This window comes from Dipodomys merriami, unplaced genomic scaffold, assembly GCF_024711535.1.
Source record: "Dipodomys merriami isolate MVZ:Mamm:240054 unplaced genomic scaffold, mDipMer1.0.p SCAF_41, whole genome shotgun sequence".
In the NCBI taxonomy this organism is placed as follows: Eukaryota; Metazoa; Chordata; class Mammalia; order Rodentia; family Heteromyidae; genus Dipodomys; species Dipodomys merriami.
In genome coordinates this window covers 12,955,959-12,968,764 of record NW_027205715.1, presented here as the reverse complement: position 1 = coordinate 12,968,764, position 12,806 = coordinate 12,955,959, and positions in this window count along the sequence as shown.

Here is a 12,806-nt window from a genome sequence, read left to right as displayed (position 1 = left end):
TACAAGTAGCTACTCAAACAAATTCACAAAAGAAACATGATTGTTATATGGATTTTAAGCAGAATTGTGTCAAATCTAAATGAATTAGGAGATCTGACATCTTTGCACTGTTGATTGTTCTTTGTCGGCCTTCCTGCTCCATGCGTCCTGTCTTTACATTGCAGTAAGCACCTTTGCATTCCTTCTCTAAATGTTTGCTGCCGGCTCATAGAAATGCAGTGGGTTTGGTATATTGATTTTATAGTTATCCTGTTTTCAGACTCACATATCAGTTGTAGTGAATTTTCTGTATATTCTTGTGTGCTTTCTACCTAATCCTGTCATCTGTACACAGTGATGCTTTTCTCCCTACGACTCAGTACTGACAGTTTTTATTCTTCCTTTGTACTCCCTGCACTGAGAAGAATCCTCAATGAGATTCTTTTTGTTGCTTTATGCTGGTCTGGGGCTTGAACTCAGGAACTGGGCATCCATCCTTAGCTTTGTCATTCAAGGCTGGCGCTCTACCATTTGAGCCACAGCTCTACTTTGGCTTTTCGGTGGTTGCCTGGAGAAAAGAATTGCATGGACTTTCCTGCCTGGGCTGGATTTGAACCTCAATCCTCAGATCTCAACCCACTGAGTAGCATAACCCCTAGCACCCAGCTTTTTCCTGAAATCTTTAACTGGGCAAGTTGGGCATGATGGCATGTAATTATAATCCTAGCGCTCTGCAGGCTACAGCAGAAGGACTTTAGTGTTTAAGGCCAGCCTGTGATACACAGCAAATTCAAGATTGGTCTAGACTAGATCCTATCACAACCCTCCTCCCTCGTATGTCCCTCATACCACCGCTCCTCCCAAAAGACAGAAAAAAAGAACGCTTTAACTGGCCTTTCATTTTCTTCTTACAAAACCATGAGTCTCTGGCCAATTCTGGAAGTCCTACGAAAGTCTCTGTTTAGTTGGCAAACCACTGTTAAGAAGGGGCACAGTCCAGCTTGTAACAATTCACATGGACACCCAGTATCTTCCGGCATATACAGCAGACACCGGGGCCTGTGATGACGTGAAGGTGACCCTGTGGAAGTCAGGCCTATGTGTAAAACCATATGTGAATTGTCTGAAGCTGCTCAGATCTGGCCACTTGTCGGCTCTGAACTGAACTAATGGCAGAAATCCAATAGACTTATTATACCATGCCATATACCTGTAGCTACAACAATAATACTGTGTACCTGAAAAGGAAAGAAACATCTACCGGTCAAGAAGGAATATGCCCCCCCCCGGGCTGCTTGATTGAGATGCTGCCATCTGAGCCTGATTAGGTCTGAAAGTCTTGAAGGCCAGAAGCATACGTTGCTCATGGCTACCCAATTGGAAACTGTTTTGAGATTTGCTTCCAAACAAGTTCCTGACCTTCTATTCCCTGCCCCACCAACAACAGTGTAACAACACACACAGAGGATGAATCCAACTTGCCACTGTCAGAAGCAATTGCAGTACATTATTCATTCAGTTCCTCACCTATGAGCAGGACTTCATCGAAAGTCAGATATTCTAGAAGGATCTAGGAAACAAATGTCTCATCTCCCATTGGCCAAACGTTTCATTGGTTCTTATGATTAGAAAAGCTATCTGCGAAATCCTTCAGCTCTGTCCCTGAAGTTGTAGCTAACACAGAGACTTCCTGGCAATGGACAAGTAATTTGAAGACAATTATGCCAGGGGAACTTGTGTCTGTGTGAGGAACACTCAGGTGACCCAGGACCACCTGCCAAGACTCAGCCTTTGGCTACCAGCTTTTACTTCCTGGTTCTCTGATTTGGAATTTGACACCCACCTGGCTTCTTCATCCATTCATTGGCCTACTTGACCTCTTGGCTTTAGCTTATCAGCAGCAGACTGTCAATCAACTCTTACTGAACACATTCCCCATCTCAGCATCCCCCTGTTACTTTGGGAGTAACACGTAACCCATCAGCCAGCTTCGCTTTCTCAAAATCCTTTACCCTGTCTTTGTCCCAGTCCTGCCCATCTGAGCCTGCCCCATTAACCCCAGATAGGGTCTCAGAATACTTATCAGCTAAACACCATTCATCATAATGATGTCCGCATTCGGATTCTATATTCTATTAAGACGGGCTTTTTATATAAACTCTCTAGAAAGGATTCTAGAGAGCCTGAGGGTTGGGAATGTAGCTCACACCTAGCATGTATGAGATCTGGGGCTCAATCTGCAGCACTGTAAAAAAGAAGAGAAGAGGCTGTAATGTTTTCTTCAAAATTAGAGACTATGTTGAAATTAGAATGTTGAATTCAATTAGAAATAATGTTTATTTCTGTAGATTATTCCCACTCAAGTTACAACCGAATGCCAACATCTGGAGTGGCAAACCAAAGACCCAAAAGAAATATACAAACTATAATCTTTCTATTGATGTAACAGAAGCTTATGTATGTTACTATATGTATATAATAACTGCTGTTCTTCCATTTAAGGAAAAGCCTACAAAACACAAAATTTTAAAAAGTCCACACAACTACTCAGGTAAAATTCACAAAATAGAAATGGCCACAGCCTCATTCCACACTCCAAAACCACAAAATGGATCAAATTGGGTAACAGGAGAAAATGAAAATGATCAGGAAAAACCCCATCGTATAAGGAGACAGATGAAATTGACATTTCAGACAAGAAAATTAGCTCGATATCAGAGGAAATAACTGAAGCCCCAAACCACAGAGAAAGTCTAAAGAAGTACTTGAGCTCAGTGGGAAACAATTCTAATAAACAAGCAGGACTTGTGCCAAGAACCAAAAAAATATCAAGCACCATAAAAATGTTCTGTGTCTTTTTCAAGAAACAGCTTCCTGTCCTTTTTGGTCTTTTAATGGCTTTTGAGTTTCTATTCACTCAAAATTACTCATTCAAAATCCTCTTCACATGGGGTTGTAAATAATGTCCATCTATAAGCAAAAAAACTCCATGCATAAATATACACGTTGTTCCTCTTCCTCTCAGTCTTTGTTAGAGGTATAATAGATAAATGTCATGGTGTTGTACTGCTGGGATCTAACCACAAGGGATGTCTTTGTTCAGGCACATTTTTTTCCCCTGTTTTTTGAGGAAGACAGCACAACATTTTGGAGCCAATATACATAGGTTTGTGTGGAATGATACATGAACAACAGAAACACAAAGTTGAAAATAACAGTGCTAATTAAGAAACGTTATCAGTGTAAAGAATTGGTCTTACCAACTAGAGCGATACAAAGATAATACCATTTATCATCATGTTTTACCATATATAAATATATTTTTTAAGATTTGCATTAAAACATTTATCAAAGGCTATTTCCCGGCTTCCCTGGGTACCAATTTCCTCAATCCGCCACATATACCCAGCTTTACTGAGCCATTTGTTGGTTAGACTGCATAGGAGCACTTGTTAAAATCATGCATGGCAGCCAGAGATGGTAGTTCACACCTGTAATCCTAGCTACTCAGGAGGCTGAGATTTGAGGATCGTGGGCAGGAAAGTCCATGAGACTCTTATCTCCAATAAACCTAGAAAACTGGAAGTGGTGCTGTGGCTCAAGCGGTAGAGCCTTGAGTTGAAGAGCTCAGGGACAGCCCTTAAGCCCAGAGTTCAAGGCCACAACCAAAAACAAACAAAAAAAAATCATGCATGGCTTTCTACAAAAGCTAGCCTAAGAATCTGTTAGTATTTTCTTTCCTTGGCCTTTCTCTCAGGTAGGATTCTTGACTGATTTTTTAACGGGTCCTATAGTAATAGTAGTTGGTGGTAATGGTGGTGACGTCAGGATCTCACTATGCAGCCCACTGATGGGCTCTTGATCCATCAATATACCTTCGTCTCCAGAGTTCTGGATTACAGGTGGGCATCATCATACCTAAGCCAATAGATTCTTAAGAAAGTTAAGAAATGGATGGGGTGTGTGTGTAGGTATACATACCACAACTGCTAAACTGGACCTAGGCATAGTCTTCATTCAGTGACACTTCTTTTCTGAATCCCAAATAGTTTTCAGTACACAAGTGTGGAGCAATATGAACGTGGATGACATGTTTTCATATCTGGAATGTAAGGCCACCAGTGTTGTCCTCATTCCAAATTGCTATATCCAGGTGAAGTTTCCAACCTACTCGTCATCTCCACAGGCAATGCTTGGTTTAACATTTCCAGGAACTGGTATATTGGCTGTCAAAGCAGTGAGACCACTTGGTTTCTCCAGTAACCCTGGATGAGAGAGCCCACTTCCTCCATATCTTAACAAGTATGAGGTAGGGATCTCATCGTGATTTCATTTGCATTTTTCAATTGCTAATTAAACTGAACATTTTTCGTGTTATTGGGGGGCATCTGCATGACTTTAATGGAATGTCTGTCTTTTCAATTTGCCTAATTTTCAGTATTTCTTGTTTTGTTTCAATATTGCCTTTTGAGATAAGGGTCTCACTGTGTTGCTCCGGCTGGCCTCAAACTCACAATCCTCCTCCTGCCTCCACCTCTCTGGGCAACATCTAGCCATCCTTCCCTGGGGTGGCTTTTATTGTGAAGAAACACTTTCTGGATACTTGAAACTGAAGATATAGGATTTGCTACTCTTTTTCTGTTGCCATGTGTGCTGTCTTTTTGCTTTTGTCATAGCACCCTTCAAAGTACAAAGTGTTTAATTTTTATAACATCAACTTGTTTCTCCCCCATCTCCCCGCCAACCATTGTGCTTTAAATGTCACATAAAAAACTATCATCACCTAATCCGAGGTCATGATGTTTAGAGAATGGCATGGTTTTAGCTCTTACATTTTCAATCCAACTTATGTTAATTTTTACATGTTGTAAGACATGGGTCCTGTGTTGTTTTATATGTGGATACTGAATTGTCCTAGTACTGTTCTTTAAAAAAAATCTTCTTTCCCTTATTTTATTTCCTCAGCATTCGTTGAGAAATAGATTGACCATAAATGCAAGGTTAATTCCAAGATCTCTGTCTATTGTTATGTCAGTCTTAACTGCTGTGGCTTGTAATAAGTCTTGAGTCCTTGTATTGCAACCTCTAGTAAGTTTAGAGTTTCAATCTTCCAATATTACTTTTCCTTTCCAAATCTGTTTTGTCTATACTGTATCATTTCCATTTATATATGAATTTTAGGGTCAGCTTGTGCACTTCTGGAAAAAAATAGGATTTTGAAGCTGGGCACTGGTGGCTCAAGCCTGTAACCCTAATTATTCAGGAAGCTGAGATCTGGGGATCATAGTTCAAAGCCAACTTGGACAGAAAAGTCTATGAGATTCTTACCTCCAATTAACCACTAGAAAACTGTCTGTGGTGTTGTAGCTCAAAGTGGTAGAGCACTAACCTTAAAATAAAAGCTCAGGGATAGCACCCAGGCCCTGAGATCAAGCCTCATGACCATCCAAAAGAAAAAGGACTTTGATAGGAATGTATTAAATTTGTAGATCAATTTAAAAAATACTTCAATATTAACAACATTAGGTCTTGTACATCCATGAACATGGAATATCTTATTATGTCTTCATTCCTTCATATGTTTTCTTCTTTTCATTATATAAATCCTGCACTTTAAAAGGGTAATAAAATACTATTCATTTTGCTACTAACACAAGTGGAATTTTGTTCAATTCTGTTTTTCTGATCTTTCATTGCTACACAAATGTAGCTGATTTATACATATTGACCTTATTTTAACTTTCTATAACCTTGATGAATAGCTGCCACACTTTTTTTCTGCATGTGAATCCCTTAAGATTTTCTATAAACAAAATCTTAGCTAGAACGAAGGATACTTTTTTTAGTTCTTCCTTTCTAATGGCTACTCATTTTTCCTTGCTGAAAAGCCATGGCTAGAACTTTGACTACAATATTAAATGGATATAACAAAAGAGAAAATCCTTGGCCTTTCTTCTAATTATAGAAGAGAAAGCTTTTGCTCTTTTCCATGAGATAGGATACTAGCCACAAAAACATACCTATGTTTTCTTATACACATGTAATGGATTTTTGTAAACAGACTCACGTAATAAATCTCACTACTGATAAACCTGGATTTGCAATGACTTGACAAGTTGGTACAGATTAAGAAGATAATTATTTTCTAAACTGGTCGCTAATCGGTCAGAAAACAAGAACAAGAATGTTCAGGTGGGTCTACATTAAAATAAAAGGTTTCTCCAGAGCAAAAGAAGCAAGAACCAGTCCGTGGGATGGGAGAGTCTGCAGGTGATGGAGCAAGGCAAAACAATGATGGCAGCATCGAGGAAATTCCCTGAAAGAAGAGGACGCACAGATAGTTTTATAGGTCATAAATATATTTTTATAAACAGGAGCGAGGTGCCAGTGGCTCACACCTATCATCCTAGCCGGTCAGGAGGCTGAGATCTGAGGATCGTGGTTTGAAGCCAGCCTGAGCAGGAAAGTCTGTGAGATTCTTTATCTCCAATTAATTGCAGAAAAAGCTGGAAGTGACACTGTGGCTCAAGTGCTAGCTTTGAGAAAAAGGAGCCCAAGACAGCACCCAGGCCCAAAGTTCAAGAAAAAAAGCAAAGAACTTTTCAAATATGCAAAAACTTTTTGAATATTCTAACTCTAATCTTCTACTGGAAGAAATAGCTTCAAGGGGCCTTAAAAGGGAAAATAAAACCAATACCATATGGAAATACTTATCTACATAAGAGAGTGGATACAACCATAAGTGATACCAATATGGATAGATATGTGGAACTTTTATTGTTGAACAGATAATCTGTTTAAACAAAAGTAATTATAATGTAGCACAGTATTTGTGACATTTTAAAGTAAAACATAACAAGATCACAACGGTTATGAAAGGAAAATAGAGGTAAGTTGTTCTAAGGTTTTTATACTATAAGTTAAAGATGTATGCCCTGTACCCTAACACAACCACTGAAAAGCAAAACAAAGTGCCTGCTAATCAACCCAAACAAAGTGGGATCCTAAAAGATTTCAGCTAAAGAGAAAAATAGATAAAATAGCAAGTAAAATACAAATAGCCAGGTAACAGGATTAAGCCTAACCAAATCAATAGTTACATTAAGTATAAATGGTCTAAACACTGGTATTAAAAGGCAAAGATCATCAGACTAGATATAAAAGCAAGAACTATATTCAGCCTACACAAAAATACTTTAAATATAAAGTCACAAATGGGTTGAAAACAAAAAGATGATGCGGGCATAGTGGCACATACCTGTAGTCCTATCTACATGGGAAGCTGAGGTGGGAGACTCCTTAACCAAGGAGTTTAGACTGGAAAGGGTGACAGAACAAGACCAATTCCAAAAAATCAAGTAAAGTAAAACTGAAGTCAAATATAGAAAGACAGAGATAGATATATTAATACCAATCAAGAGAAAGTTGGAGATCATCAGACCAATTGTATTTCACAGTAAAGAAGTTCTGTGAATATTAGTTTATCAGGACAAACTATACAAAGATTTTTTTTTATTGACCTAATTAATAGCACTGCTTCAAAGTGTGAGGCAAAAATTACTCTCTCCTTGGTAAAACTTCAAGGAGAGACAGACAAACACAACTTTCACAGTTAGAGATTTCAATACCCATCATTCAATAATGGACAACACAAATAAACAGAATATCAGCAGTGACCAATCAACCAACCTATTCTATTGATTCCATCCGATCACAGAACACATGGCTCAGGTGTACATGGAACATTTATTAAGACAGATCACATGTGTGGGGAGAAGGGGTGCATAAAACAGATATCAATCAAGTTAAAAGGCTCAAGTCACACAAAATACAATCTCTGACCAGAGAGAAAAACATTAAAAAGAATACAAAAAAATGATGATGGGGGGAAAAAAGGATGACAGAGAATTCTATATAATTTAGCCTGGCATACACACATACAAGTTAGGAATATTGTATAATTCTCTGCCTGGTATGTATGTCAGATCCATATTGTTTCCCCACATCCCACACTCTGACAGGTTACCCTCATGGTTCAATCTTGTCTACAGAATACTTTGCCAATCTCTCCCTGTGTTTTTTAATATCCATGGCATTAGCCAAGTGCCAAGTGCTGGCATACCCTTTCCTCTAATTTTATATTCCTTTGGTCATTTCCATGAGAATTTAAAAGGAGTAGTTAAATGCATATGCTCAAACTTGCTGCTCTAAACCACAACCCACAAATCTTTCCTAATAAATAGCTTTTAAATTTTTTTCAAAGCACCAAGAAATATAGAATTTCACAAACATTTCTTGGTTCATGAAACTGCCTAGTTTTCTTTCTCTAGATAATTACCTTCAAACATCTTGTTAAAGCAAAAAAAGGCTTTCCAGTCTATTAATAACTATATTTTTGGTATAGAGTTAATAGGCATATTCTTCCTGCATTGCCTTAATAAAAAATGGACTGAAGGATTTTCAGAATCCTATTGTCTAGGAAGCTGAAAGTTAGAGGGAAACTTAAAAAAAAGGAGCGGGGGTGGGAGATGAAATTAGTGACAGACCAAATAACTAAAGTCCTTGTCCAATCATAGCCATAAATGTGTGTGAGTGCACATGCACGCGTGCGTGCACACACATGCATGCGCACGCGCGCGCACACACACACACACACACACACACACACACACACAGCCTCCTTCTTTATTAAAATGCATAAAGCAGCCAGAAGCAGGAGCACCAATAAATTCTTCTGTATAAGCAGAATTTTTTAATGGCTCCCTGAACACTAATAACCACTGCTCTCTTATGTGTACTTGACTCTGTTTAACCTTTTCTGGTGCTTTTTAACTTCTCCAAGTCAGGTACTAATATGGAACTAATGTGGGGTTTATTTTCCCTATAGGAATAGCAAAAAGAGCAGTGCACATTATCGTAATCATACAAGCCTTTCTAGCAACCGTAGGACTTCAGATCAAAGCCTATGCATTATAGCCCAGGAAAAGAACTTAATAACAATTGCAAAGCTAAGCAATCTTGCTTTTAAAACATCAGATATTTTGTTGAATATTAGTCATGAAAAAAAGTCCTCCTGGCAAGCAAGTGACCCAGCAGGAGAGAAGGCGGATATCCTTTCTGTCCCAGGTAAGTTGCTGTTGGCCTGGGAAGTAATGGCGGTCATGGAACCACCAACCATCACAGCTGACCCTGAGGAAGGATGGCTAGAAGTAGGACCATGTTTCTCCTTTGAAGATGAATTTTGGAGGTGGTTTCCTCTGCTGGAAATAATACAATTTAAGTGCATGGGGTAGAACTCTGTACCACAATAGTCCTTGTGAGATTGCTAACTTAGAATGGACTAAAACATAACCCAGGTTCAGCCCTTCTGCTTGTTTCATCTTTGTGAAAACTCGTGTGTGTGTGTGTGTGCGCGCGTGCGCGCACTGTGTACACATTTGTGAATGCTTCCTTACAAGGGACCTTGGAGAGGCTGTGATGTTTCCTCAGTGGAAATGAACAAGATTTTTTTTGCCCCCTCATTTTTAGCTGCTGGATGTTTTTCAATCCCTTTGTTTTTCAAATACAGAGGTCACCCCAGCAGCCCCCCAGCCCCGCCCCATGGTAGCTGTGTTCCAGATGCAGTGATCCACGTCCCACTGAGTTACTGCAGAAAGAGAAATTCATTTGTCACCAGCAAGGGTGAGGGGAAGATTAAGGGAGAGTCAATAAATACATAATTTCATAAAAGATAATATCAGAAGAAAAAAATGACTATATGTGGCTATGTCTATATAAACGGGGGACTGTGGGTACAACTGCCTAGAAAGGGGATGTCTAGGAGCTGACGTCTATTCCTTTGAAATGGAAAGAAGACATACGAATTTATTGGTCTTTGGTGGAATGTAGTGACCTTAAGGCTCTCAATCCGGGTCTAATTCAAATACCACCTTGAGGGGTTCATCATTTCTCTCAGTCAAATAGACACAGGCCTGCCGAAAACTCCACAGCACAAAAAATCAGCTAATTTAAGGTATGAGCCCCATCCTTCCATCGCAGCTGTGATTGGACATGCAGCTGAACTACTGTGGTTCTAGAAGACCACTATGATACGATAAAGACGTTCCTAGTGAAGTGCACGTACCCACAGTCATCATTATTTTCAGGCCCAAGGCCACCTATGCCCAGGGTCCTTGGAGACTCCACCTTCCTGGAGGGCTCTACACCTCACTGGAGCCATGCGACACCGTGTCTGCAGAAGTTGAATGTGGAAACCCATCCCCTTCTGATTTGTGAGCTCACTAAAATGCAGGGTAACTTAAGCAGCTGTAAATAAATTCAAAAAAACAATCCTGCTGAAGCAGTTTTGAAAATACAACCCTGAAGAGCCGATCACTTATCATCTGATACCCATGAAAGGAAGAGGAACGTAATGATGCCGCCCACGTGACACGAACATCCATCTCACTTCCTTAAGTTATGTTCATGTGACAAAAAATGGCTACCAGACCAGCATGGTTTATGAATCACTTTTCTCTCATTCCAAATTTGGAGAGGTTTTTATGGCTTTTCCTTTCTCTCAAGAAAACAGCAAAAAGGAGAAGCTCAGACCTGCAGTTTTGAAAAAAAAAACTTGTTTTGAGTACCATTGTCTTGTTAATGAACATGTTGGAGCTGCCAGTAAAGTTCTAAGTCAGCTTTAACAGGTGCAACGGATAATGGACCACAGGTGCAGGGCACTGGCTTTGCTGTGATTTTATCCTCAGTTTATAGATGAAAAACACAAAGGCTGAAGAAGTTAATGCCTGTGTGTCTGCATGTCAATCTGTCTGTTTTAGTACAGGGCCTGTATGTGTATGTGTGTTTCTACTGGGGCTTGAACTCAAGTCCCTTAGCTTTTTCACTCAAGGCTGGTACTCCTACCACTTGAGCCACAGTGCCACTGCTAGCTTTTTGGTAATTAGTTGGAGGTGAGAGTCTCATGACTTCCAGGCTGGCTTCAAACCACAATCCTCAGATCTCAGCCTCCTGAGTAGCTAAGATTACAGGTGTGAGCCACCGGTGCCTGGCTACTGCCTTTTTTTTTTTTTTCAAAGGCATATGGTGAGTAGCCAAGATCTGAATGGAGAAGAGACCAATGTCACTTCAGAGATAAGTCTCCACCACTCGATTCGCCATCTCCTAGTACAGACACCTCCTAAGCCAGTGCTCAGAAGGGCCACTCTTGTTCCCAGGGGCTCTGATTCCACATGAAACTGTGCGTCCTTCTGCACATCCTGGGGTCTTTTTGCACCAAAATCCCCAGGATCAACAGTTTACAAATCTTCATGGAAATAACTGTCTCCAGTCTGACCACCAACACCCCATTCTCTAAGAGTCTCACTTTCAGGTTTTAACTTCTTCAAACATGAAGAGCCATAGTAAGAAACCTAAGTAAACCAGGTTCTTTGAGGGGGGAAAAAAAACCCTGCTAGCAAGCTGTGCGCATTTTTCAAAATATGAATCTCTTTCAACTCCTGCTATGACGATTCCGCGTTTCTCGTAAATGGGCAGCTTTAACAAAGGGCAGACGGGGTTTCCAGGCCCACACGGTGAGAGCAGCGCTAATGATACCTTGTGTTTCTATAGTGCCTTTTCTCCAAGGAGCTCCAAGTTATTGGATTAACTCCACCATTTTCCCTTGCCAACACACCCTCAAATATAATATTACCTTTTATTACTATGCATTGTAAGAAGGGAAAAAGCATTTGAAGTGCAAATAGTATGCTAAAGAATCCACAAATATAGATTATCCCTAATACAAACAGATTGCAAGAAAAATGTATATGTTTTACCACATAGGCGGGCCTGTTGTTTGGACAAGCTCTGATTTTTTTTCTCTTTTTTACCTTTAACTGAATGACATTATATATTCCTCGTGGTTACCAGTAGGTGCAACTATGTGAATATCTGGTTAGAATGTAAGGGGATAATCAATTTGGCATTTCTCTACCAAAATTTGTTAGGAAATTGAGTATCAGATATTTCCAGACGTGGGCAAGCTCTTTTATTTTTAATCAAATGGCATCTAAAGAAAACATGGTTTTAATTTCAGGTACTCAGGAGATGAAGGCAGAAGGATCTTGAATTCAAGGTCAGATGAATAGGGAGATGAAAGAATGAGAGAGAGAGAGAGAGAGAGAGAGAGAGAGAGAGAGAGAGAGAAGGCTTGGGATGTGGCTCAAGTGTTAGTGCTTGAGTGAGGCCCTGCATTCCAAACACGTTGTAAAATGGAGGTAGAGACAGAAGAAGACAATTATATTCTAAAACAATTAACTTTTATTTTAGCAAAGCAAAACTGCCATCTATAAACATAGTAACTACATGTTTTCCCCTCCTAAAAATACTGTGAATGAACCTGAAATATCTAGATTCATTCATTTGCCCACCCTGAGCTAACTCAAATACAGTAACTGCTCATTTATTTCAAGAGTGAAAGCTATTCAAAGGATCAGCCTGCAAATATATTCTTTTTTTCTTTTTCTTTTTTCTTTTGGTCCGGTCATGGGGCCTGAACTCTGGGCCTGGGCGCTGTCCCTCAGCTCTTCAGCTCAAGGCTAGCGCTCTACCACTTGAGCCACAGTGCCACTTCCAGCTTTTTTCTTTTTGCTTATGTGGTGCTGAGGAATCGAACCCAGGGCCTCAGGTATGCAAGGCCAAGCACTCTACCACTGAGCCACCTTCCCAGCCCCAATCTACTCTTTACCTATTTTTAAAAAAGGCCAGGCCCTGGTGGCTCACCCCTGAAATCCTAGCTACTCAGGAGGCTGAGATTTGAGCATCACAGTTCAAAGCTAGCCCAGGTAACT